A 12,013-nucleotide genomic window follows, 5' to 3' on the forward strand; every position below is an offset into this window, starting at 1 on the left:
AGAGTGTTGACATTTTTTGGACTGCAAGACAATATATAGTAAAATATTAAGGTTTCAAAGCTTCATTTTGAGTTCATACAGTTGTCCTACCTGACACAGATAAATTGTTTACCTTTGGCTCAACAGATATTAATTCTATATGCTGTTCTGTAGACCATTCACTTCAGATAGTTAGAACTTGTTCATAAACCAGATTTGAATCAACTGCACAAATCCCTGTGCATCAAATAGCTTTCCATCACACAATTTTCCAACTTTCAATGGCTGCCCCATCCAACAGGTTATAGTTTACACTCATCTGAGTCCATAAACATCACCTTAGGAACATTTCTGTGGGAAGTAGATATAGGAAAGTTGCAATTCTTCCTCAATTTTGAATTCAACCAGTTCTAGAAGAAATCCTCTCATGCCATGAAAAGTAATGATTTACTCAAATAGTAAGCAAAGGTAGAAAATATTCCTCAATTTGGTTGAATTCTAGCTTTCATGTTTACATTCCAGCAAACCGTGGTTGTTTTATTATAAAGGCATGTAAATGAATGCATGAAGAAGCTCTCAAATGTTTAGCAATTCGTTTGTTAAGAATCCTTTCCACAAACATTTACTGAAGGAATATTTTACATCCATCTAATGATCTAGGTTATAAAAATGTGCTCATTAGAATTCATCTTAGGCAATCAGAAGAATTAAGAAGTTATGTCCTGCTACACAATGCAAGTTGAAGCCTTTGCAAATTCAGCCTTTACCCACAAGATGTTTATATTCATCAGTGCAGACATGCTGAACAGTCAGGCTAGCATAAATATTTGCTAATCCATTTTGATAATGCCAGCATTATTTAGGTTACTCAAGTCATTAGCTAGACAAAACAGGAACTGCAAACATGTGGGGTATTTTTACACCCTGATTAATTTTCTTAGTACTTAATCTCTGAGGTTTAAGATATCCTACTTGTTTTCCTTTTCAGTGATTAAAAATACATCATTTAACATTTCCATACTTCAAATTCAGCATATTTCATGCAATATGATGACTTCAATTGTTATATATTGTAACTCCTTTTTTATAATGCAAACTCTCTCATTAATATCTTAGAGCTCTCTTACATCAGCATCTCCTGACTGGAATGTAAACCCATGAGTGTGGTGAAACTGTTCAGTGTAGCTAAAACTTCCACTCACCAGGTAGTAAACCTGGGTAGTAAAACAGGGTAGTAAAACTTCCACTCACCAAAAAAATTGTGGGGCACACCTAAAAATTTTAAAATGTTTGAGGAAAAACAAAAGGGGTAGAAGATCTGTCACTTCTTAATAAGCATTGATGAAGAAATAAAAAAGCAGTCAGAAAAATAAAAAATGGTAAAAAATGTGAAAAACTGGGAAATAAAAAAGTGGATGAGAATAGACAAGCAACTTTATGATGGGGAGATTTTGTGACAGATGAAGTGTTACCACTCAGAAGTTCTATGTAGCAATTTTAGTGCTTTCTCACGGAATATGAAGTTCTGTAAAGTGATTGTCCATGAAGTCTCTTGGTAAGATGATTTTGAAACCAAAGAATCTTCTATGAAACCATCCAGAGAAAGCATCAGAAAAGGACAAAGAAGATGAGCATTCTTTCTTATCTAACCTTGGAAAAAAGTGGTTGTTTTTTTTTTTTTTTTTATTTTAGTCATAATTTTCTGTATCTGGGCAGCTTCATGTCTACACCTAAGTGGGACCCAAACCTAGGTGGAGAAATGCTTAAGAGTTAGAAGAATTTGATAGGATAGACACATCCAAGTGTTTCTAATACCAAGCCATAGGACTGGGTAAGTGGAAAGAAACAGATGCAGTCACTCTAGGAAAACAAAGCTGATGGTGCTGCTGGCAGTATATCCTAAACATTTTTAAATATCTGAAAATAGGACTCCTGTGTTTTCAGCAATGTGCAAGTTGAATCCAAATGTAATACCCAAAATTTCAATACTGATTACAATATAAGATGTCCCATTTTGCTAAGGTTATACCAGAAATATGCCAATTTCTTAGCATCAGTACATAAACAAAACTATGTAATGTCTGGAAATAGGCTCATATCAAATATGTACACTTTATTAGCAGAAGGAACCATGATTACTCACAATTCCACAAGACATCACATGCATGGGGAAAAGAAAGTTTATTATGTTATTTCTCTGCTTCTTAGAGGAGAAAATAAGACTGGTCTTTGGGCAACTTAATAGACTAGTAATGTAAAATTACTTGGGCCAAAGAGCCATTCTTCTTGTCAATTCATCCAAAAGCACACAGGACAAATTGTATATGCAGTCTTTCTCTTTGCACTATCGAGTAAATTAAGGAAAAGAGTGTCTGAAATGGGATCTCTATATATTTTGTGTTTTGGTTTCTCTCAGTATTTAGATTTTTTAGTCAGTATTTAGATTTTTAGTCAGTTGTTTGTTTTGGGTTTTTTTTTTGTTGTTGGTTGGTTGGTTTTGGTTTTTGGGGTTTTTTTTGGTTCACATCTATTATCTGGAGAGATACTTGATCCTTGCCTCTGGGGACTCCAAAAATTAGATGTTCTCAGGGGATAAGGAAATTCTGACCACTTGCTGCATGTTGTTACGTTCAGCCTCAACCCCAGTTATTTGTGAGTTAGAGCTGTGTCACAGCCAGACAGAGAAAAGGCTCAGCTTGCTTTTAGAGTGCAGAGTTTGACCCTTGTGCACTGCAACTGTCACTAAATCCTCTATCATCTCCTTTCTGAACCACTGACATATGAAGTTGCTATAAGGCAGTAGGGTAAAAACTGTTTTCAGCTTGTCTGCTTTTTCCCCCTGAAACACATTGAGACACTGGGCTGTCAGATGGGCTATGGGTGACTGCGCTTGTCAGGAGCCAGGTGGCAAAAAGATTCTATTGCAAAGTCTCAGGAAATTGAACAGGTAAAGAAGAAACATAAATGTAAAATAGCATGTGAAGACTGGCAATGCAAGAAACGGGGAGGTAAATTACACTTGTAGACTTCCTCTAATATGCAAAAGATCCACGATGATCACGACTCAAATATCTACTTTCTCTATCACACAGATAAAAGGCCTTAATTAGGAATCAAGTGTAAGGATCACATTTGGGTTTTACAGACAAAAAATCATTGCAGCAGAGGAACTTACAGGCTCTATAAAATATTTGACTTTGGGAACCACAAAAAAGACAGAAGTCTAACAGTCTGAACCACCTAACCACCTTGGGGTGGAAAAGGCACTTTCTGTGGCTCTTTTTTTCACTCTCCCTCTCCACTTTACTTCCTCCAGAAGCAGCAGACAAGTCAGTCTTCTGCCTCACACGTCCCCCTTCCTAAGCAACCTGGTCCTGTGGCACCTGAAACTGCACCCTCAATGCAGTACAAGTTGATTGCACCACACAGAAGTCCCCAAGCATCCAAAGGGTCAAACACAGCAAGTCTAAAGGTAGCTCAGGAGTCTTCACATAATTTTGTCAGATGTCGTTTGCTTTCTTTTAATACAGGCAGTAAAATGAAAGAAAGATAATATGAAAGAAAAGACAATACATATAGTGGAGTACAGGCTGTTATAATGCTTAAGATTGACAACATTGCTGAAGAAATTATTGTTCTGAGAAACGTCATTTCCTAAGAAGCTGTTCTTTTCTCCTCTTCCCCCTGACTTAAATGCCTCCACAGATGTTTCCTTCAAGTATTTGAAGCTTGTACAAAATAAAACACAAATTAAATCGATACTAGGTATTTACTATGAAAAACAGTATTATGTGGGTATCAGCTGGTTCAGTTTAGCAGCAAAAAACAAACTCACAGACCTTCACAACTGCCGACTTTTCTGAAAATTCAAGCAAAATAATTCTATCTATAAGCAAAGCTCTTTGCAGAAAGACACATTAGGATTTCCAGCTGAGATGCATTAATATTTTAGTCAAGTCTTCCATGGCATTTAGTATAGCATGTATAATGCAACATTTGAGAAGTTGCCTGACTCTCTTAGGACTATAATTATTTCTGTAATTTTGAAACCTGGTAGGATTCGGGTAACAGCAGTAATTATAGGCCAATTTTCTTAATTAATTCACTCTGCAACATATTCACACAAGCAATAGCAAAAATTATTAGAATAGATTCCTACCAAAATTAATTCATATAAAGAGGCACTCAATAACACAAGACTCTCCCTTGACCTCATTAATGAAATCTACAGCAAAAGTAATGAAGTGATAGATATAGTATCACCTAGAGCAGTGGGACCAAATTCAACATTTAATAGCATAATATGCTTTTACCAGAGTACAACCAGACAATGCAAAGAAAGAAAGAAAACTGATTTTTCTGGAAACATATTTTCCTAATTAGCTTAAGCTAATACTGATATCAAATATATTTACCAGGAGAACAGCATTCTTTGGCTTTTGGTTTATTTTTGACAAATAAAATCAAGTATTCAGAAATTTCCATTATCCTTGCCTGTTTTCAATCATGATGAGTACAAAGTTTTAGAAAAGACTGATTTAAAGAAAAAAAAATTTCAAACAGAATTAAGAACTAGGAATAAGGGTTATAATCTTTCCCACTTCCTGCAACACAGCTGAAATGACCACAGCAGTTGAGATCATTAAGCCTGAACAAAATCTCCATTGAAACTAAGAGGATTAAAGGAAGCAAAACAAACTTTGTGATAATTCCAAAGGATTTTTGATCAGCATTAAAACAAATATGTTCTGATGTATTTGTGTACCACTGATTATCACTATTTTCTATTGAGATTTATAATAAGTAAAGTAGCTGATATCTAGTGTTATTAAACAAAAAAAAAATGTCTATTTATAAAAGATATAAAAGGAAATGGAAAGTAACAATATGAGAAAACATCTAACAAAGTAAAACATTTGGGTTACTCGCTGACTTCCTTTCAGTCTCATTTGCTATGAAACATAGCAATTTATCTGATTCTGTATTGACAGACACAATATTGTTTTAGAAAAAAGAATTTCCTGGGGGAAAAAAGTTCAGAGGGCTTCAGGATTTTTTTTCAATTGAGCAATAAATCCACTACAAAAATGAACTATGTCCTGAATTTTTAAATTAGTTCCATTTTTTTTATTACCGAAATGCTTTTTTTTTAGTATTAAAAGTTACCTCTCTCTCTTACTTTAGAGTCCTATGAAAACAAAGAGCAAGCAATTATTAAAATTTATATAAATTATTACACTGGTAAACAAAAATATAGTAACTATTGATGCAATCATAGAATATGCATTAAAACATGGATACACATCTAGAGATCTGGTATTAGCTAGGACAGATTGGTTCCACTCTGTCGCATTTTGCACAGTTATGCTGGCATGAAGTGAATTTAAAGTGAGTTCAAAACACAGCATGCAATTATCCAGAACTAGTAACACACAAATTCCTAATCCTACCTTACCAAGCACAATCTATCACCACTCTGACAGGAAATCTTAAAGATGAGAATTTTTTCTTTAATTGCAACTTAGGTTTTCGGACAATCATTTTCTGACACATGCAGGCCTTTCTTTGTCTGCACAGCTCAGGGAAAACTTCAGGGGAAGACAAAACTTCTGACAAAGCCATCTCCAGAGCAGCTCTATTGTAACTGCAATACTGAGATCAGCTCATTTCAGCTCATATCCAGTCAACAATATAGGTAAAAAACATCCCTGCACTTTCTTACTTGCGAGAACCTAAACAGATACACAGCACAGCTTCACATGATGCTGCACCAGGGGATGTTCAGATTTGTCATTAGGAAGAAGTTCTTCACTGACAGGGTGGTCCAGCACTAGAACAGACCTCCCAGGAAAGTGGTCACAGCACTCATGCTGCTAGAGTTCAAGGAGCAGCTGGACCTGCATTTAGTCATATGATTTGATTTTAGGAAGCTGTGAGGAGCAGAAGTTACGCTTATGGAGATTCTTATGGGTCTCTTCCAACTTGAGATATTCTATGGGTCTACATAATGCCCACCCAGATCAACTACTGAAACAACATCAGACTGATTGCGTCTGACTGTGGTAACCATACTGAAGGATGTGGAACATAAGTTTTTCAAGGAGCAGCTAAGGGAGCTGGGTGGTTTAGCCTGGAGGAAAGAATGCTCAGGGAAAACCTTATCACTCTCTGCAACTCCCTGAAAGGAAGTTGTAGACAGTTAAGATCTGTCCCTTCTCCAAGGCAACCAGCAATAGGCCAAGAGGACACAGTCATAAGCTGTGCCAGAGGAGGTTTAGGTTGGACATTAGGAAGATGTTCTTCACAGAAAAGGTGATGGGCATTGGAATGGGCTGCCCAGGGAGGTTGTGGAGTCACTCTCCCTAGAGGTGTTTAAGAAAAGATTGCATGTGACACTCAGTGCCATGGTTTAGCTGACAAGGTGGTGTTCTAGGTTGGACTCAATGATCTCAGAGGTCATTTCCAGCCTAGTGAATACAGACTAGATCTGATGCTTCAAGACAGCATCAGATTCCTTCACACATCTTAAACACTATGTTGTGGTCATCCAGGAGATTCCCAGTCCATACAAGGAACCCTACTACCTTGCTTCATCAATAGATAAGGAAGGCCTGAGATTAGATATAGCTACATTCCTATAATTCCCTATTAATAGTAATACCTCATTCAACAGTAACATACAGATTGCTTCAGCAGAAACTGTGGGAACTCTACAATGCATTTTTGTTTGGCTAATAATATAGGAATTTGCACTAGCCTTCCATCATGATCTATAATTAAATACAAGTCTAGTGGGATTTTTTTTTAGTTCTGTCTGTCAAGGGATAGAAGAATATATTTGCTTGTATCCGTTACTGTCATTTAATCTTGCAAGAAGGATATTTAGCAGCAAATAAAAGTATTTTTGCTTTCAAATGTGTGATTTATCACGAGGAAGACATAGGTGCTGTCTCCAAGTTCTCTGCCAAAGTTTGAAAAAAATCAAGTTTCAAACTGAAAAAAATTCTCCATAATTAGTATTTTTAGTGTATTATTGTAACAGTCAGATGACTTAACAAAGTTCAAGGCCATAAGGCATTATTATGCAAACTAAATATACAGAGTCAAGGAAGTAAAGAGAAATCAGTCATGGATCCTGTGCTATTTGCTCCCAGTAGTTCCCTGTATGCTGCCAGCTCCAGTCTGCTGGAAACAAATATTGAGATGTTGCTGTGCTCACTAACTCAAATGGACTATGCAAAAAGGGTAATGAGCGTATTTTAAAAATTCCTTGGAAGTGTAGTAATAAATAAAAAATCTTATGCAGAAAGGTACTGTCTTTGAAATTTCCCAGGCTTGTCAAATCAACTTGACAGCACATCATGCCCTGCTACACTGGCTTGTTAGGTAAGGGTGAATGCCAAAATAAGAACACATGACAGGCCAATTATCCTGGCCTGAGAATCTTCATAACTTCCAGTGTTTCTCCAGTATTATGAAATGTTATACCTAGTAAGTACCAAAATTGCAGTTATTTATGTGCAACCACAGAGGATCTAATAGTTCACAGAGATTAAATTTTTTTTCCAAGAGAGTATCAACTTTGTATCTAATTCCAAAACCTGACTGTGTCTTTTTAGTTTTGAATGCACATGAAGCATGAGCTGATTAAATTTATTCCAATCATGATTTTTTTTCTGTTAGTATGAATACCAAAAATAATTGCTAGATTAAACACACTCTAGCCATAGTACAGAAAATTCATGATGTTTTTCCAAAGCTTTGAATTTGTAAGGTTTCAGCAGGAATGAGGAGATAAGTGAAGATCTAGCAGTAAAGAATTACTTAATTCTGTCTATAGGATGCTTCTGTAATACTTTAAAAGAATTTTCTGCATTAATTCCTTCCCTAGATAGTTCCCCTCCTTGTGAAAGAATTGGTAGTCTCTATTGATCAGTGTTGTGCCCTAACATCCTCAGTCACATTTGACAAGGCTGGGGAGCTGAACATGGTTTCTCTTCCCACTTCCAGTGGATGGCTCAGGAGTCATTCAATTAAGTGAAAGGTCATTAGTATCAAATACTGTCTGGCTCCATTCACCTGCATTCAAACCCATGCCAGTGCAAGACACACTGAAAATGAGACATATGACAGTTCACCCCCATCGCCATAGTGATGGCTTTCCATCTCTGCCTTTATAACTGTGCCTTTCCGTTGAATCCAATTGCTCCTCTTGAAAATTAATCCCTTACACAGGAATACCAATAAAATGACAATTCTGACTCATGAAAAATAACTTATATCAGAAACAAACACCCTCCAAAATATGTGTACAGAGATACTGAATCCTGAAAGCTTATTTTATTAATATTCAAGTCACATCATTGCTTAAACGATGTGCAGGATTAATGAATGCACAGAGATTCAAAAGTCAATGATAAACTGTAATTGTATTTATATATAAGTAGAAGTAGGTATTCATCTAAGAAAAGTATTGAGATAATTTGAAAATGAATCCCTAACAACAGCAACCTGCAACAAGAGAGAATGAGCAAATTATATTCTTTAAGACTGATGATGAAAAAAACAACCATAACACTTCTTGTGATTTAATACTTAAAACAAATAGAATGTAAACAGCCATCTCCTTACACATATGATAGGAATTAATGCAAGTAGTATTAGCAGAAATTACTATGAAGTTGCTTAGAAATATTTAATTCTTGGAATCTTCATTTGCAATGCTCTCAGAATAATTATTGAATTCATTGTTTTTCTTTCCAAATTGGGAGATATTATTCAAAGCTATAATAAAAGCAATGCTCTCCCTGTCACTGGCATCTTCAATATTTTTGAGCAGTTTGTATGTTAATAAATACATACTTCTGTTCCACAGTTCCAAAGATTTTTCTAAGCTATTCCTAGTATGACTGAAAAAGGGCACATGAAATTTTATTTATTTTAGATGAAAAATTGCCAAGCAAAATAAAAACCTGAGTACACAAATTCTAGATATCTTATAGGAAAAGCTATTAAGGTGGTACCACTTAATAACAAGGACTACTGAGTTAAATCAGCAACACTAGATAACACTGATTTGCTTGCAGAAGGGAAAAGCTGAACTACAAACTGTTGTTTCAGAGCTTATAGAATCTCAGCCATAAATTTCTAAAATCGTGACTATTCTCAAAACCCCATTATTTGCTACAGTGACAAGGAAGGAGTATCATTGATATTCACTTTATATGCCACTCAGCAAAGTTTGGAGCTTGAGATTACAGAAATTCTTACAGAATCAACCTTCCTAGCTATTTTTTTTTTTTCACTCAATGAAATAACACCTATGTAGACAATGACTCAATATAGTAAAAAACTATTTGCTTCAGGTTGAACTCATTTCTGAAGCCTATTAATTCCAGTGACATTTAGAGTTCAGCACACGTTTCGAGTACATTGCTGAGCTGGAATTCCAAGTTAGCCTGCTAGCAGGTATTGTGTACATCACATGGCAGCCAGGCATTCTTTCCTGACAGCTGCTGTCAGTTCAGTGTTCTGAAATATCAGACATAACAGTATTGTGCAATGTGTAACTCCATTTTAATGATAAAAATGTGCAAAATTTCAGGATCAATTTACACCTGTCTTCCCAATAGAGACATATATGTATTAAAATACATAATGAGTTTCCATTGTTCTAATGACTTTTAAATGTTAAACATGAAATATTGCCCGAGGTAATTTCCCCAGCATATTTCTGGTACAGGTTTGCAAATGTCTTCAATATTTAGAAACAAGAATGATTACAAATCTGTCAGTTCTTCAGAACAGCTTACCATTGGGAAAACTGTCTCTGTTCTTCGATGCAATGAAAAATGTTCTACTATTAATTAATAACATTAACATCTGTAGTTCTAACACCTAGGCTGTATTTGTAGCATATTCTTCATAATGAGCTAGCAAACATATCAATACCCCCAAGAAAAGATTCAAGGTTTGCATTTCTTAATCAACTCGACCATACAAAATAAATATTAGTTTCTTTCTTCATTAGTACAGCAGGAGTCAATATCAATATAAGCATAGCTCCACTTGGAAATCCAGAGAGTGACTTTTTCATCCATAACACAAAAAATCTAAGTAGGTTTATGGTTAGCTGGGCTCTTGTATCTTCTTTCCACTTTAATCCAAGCAGACATCAAACTGAGGAGCAGTCATGTGGGTCTGTCACCCCATAGGCCACAGCTCAGTCATTTCTGCAGACCTACTGGTAACATCTGGGTTCCCAGTACCAAATTATCTATTGCTGTGGAACCTCTTCAGCAATCAGGTGGAAAAAAGCCAGAACACATGTCTAATAGATTCACCGCCTGAGAAAAGTCACACTCAAAACGTTTTTTTCTTAATATTCACTACAGCAAGGCACGGAAATGTGTTTTGCTTTCTATCAAATATTTCATTTGCACAGATTTCATTATGGTAAATTTGGCAATGGATGGAGCAGAATGTTCCCCAGAGACCAGAACTGAAAGTATCCACAATTATATAGCACAGGTATCCACTTTTAAAATTTTTATGAGACTAAGAGGTAGGAGTCCATTTCAGGTGGTAAAACATACTTTCTTTCACAGATATGTTCTGGCAGAAGTGTCATAACAGAGTAAACAGTGCAAAACTAATCCCCTTTCAATATAATTTTGAGCACTATTCCTGGGCTGTAGAGCAAGAAACTAGTCTGATGAATTTTCACATTTGTGGATCATTTAAGAAAGTTCATTTAAGTATTGAATGCTGTTTTTATTCTCCCTCATTCTATGGTGGTGATACCCAGCCACAGAGGTGCCCCAATTTATAAGACTGGAAGTTAACATAAAAGCTGAGGTACCAGAACTGCTGTCCTGATTTCACCTGGGATAGAGTTAATATTCTTCCCAGTAGCTAGTACAATGCTGTGGTTTGATTTTAGCATGAGAATAATGCTGATGAGGCACTGATCTTTTGTTGTTACTCAGCAGTGCTCACCCTAAGTCAAGGACTTTTCGGTTTCCCATGCTCTACCAGTGAGCAAAAAGTTCACCTTTTTCCTCTTTTATTATGCTCTTAATCTTGTTCTAGAAAATAAGGTGTGTATTAATCTTTCTATAAAACAATTACGAAACCCATTTACTTATTAAGCTATACTGAAAATATGGATAAAATAAACCAGAAGTTTCACATTTTAACACTTACTCTAGGCATATCTGCATCAAGAATTAATGACAAAGTATAAAATTTGGTTATGTTTTTAGCAGACTAGATTATGTACTTGAAATACATGGTGGCCTTCTAGTTCATAACTATTTCCAAAGCTAAATTTAAAAAGAACTGAAGTAATTTTATAGCCAGATGAAAAAGTTGCAATGCTTCATCCCTGTCCGTACTACAACTGTTATCTTTAGGTTACTTGCTAGTAGTTAGAATTCGTTCTAAATAATTACATTGGTACAAATCAATAGAAAACCCCATATCTTCTTCAAGTGGGGGGAAGGAAACAAGCTTCCTCTCAAGGCATTCTTCTTAAATCTCACAGAATAATTGTTAAAATAATAAATCTAACTAGCATCTGTGTTACTTCCTATGCAAAGCAGATGACATGAAAAAAAGGAAACATGAAGAATAAAACAGAAAAGTCAAACATTATATAAAAAAGGCCTTTCTCCTTTATTATGTTACTAATCTTACTTACTAAACAGGTAGGTATAAAAATAAAATATACTATGTGACAGAATAAGTGAAACACTTAAATAATAAATACATAGAAGGAGTATACCTCTCTCCACACAGTGAGGAAAAAAAAAATCAGCACATTTTAGGTACTTTTCTTAAACTAATTTTACATGCAGAGACCATTTTTCATTATTATTATTATTATTTCATACTGCTTTTTGTGGAAGCAAGGTTTATTCAGTATAATTTCACCCAAGCTTGTATCCTATCTCTGACTAGGGAAACCATTGAAAAGAACATGCAAATACAAAAAGAAAGATTTTTCTTTCCTTTCAAGATTTATTATTGAAGG

General features: G+C 35.4%; 1 long non-coding RNA gene across 1 annotated transcript; it reads left to right on the forward strand.

Annotated features, from left to right (window-relative positions):
- Positions 1 to 2,693: 2,693 nt before the first annotated feature.
- Positions 2,694 to 3,594, forward strand: LOC146443509 (uncharacterized). Its single transcript, XR_014856054.1, has 3 exons — positions 2,694 to 2,783; positions 3,296 to 3,429; positions 3,510 to 3,594. It is a non-coding gene; the product is annotated as an uncharacterized LOC146443509 (long non-coding RNA).
- Positions 3,595 to 12,013: the final 8,419 nt, after the last annotated feature.

This window comes from Lichenostomus cassidix, chromosome 1Aa (genome assembly GCF_008360975.1).
Source record: "Lichenostomus cassidix isolate B80296 chromosome 1Aa, HeHo_3.0, whole genome shotgun sequence".
Classification (NCBI taxonomy): Eukaryota; Metazoa; Chordata; class Aves; order Passeriformes; family Meliphagidae; genus Lichenostomus; species Lichenostomus cassidix.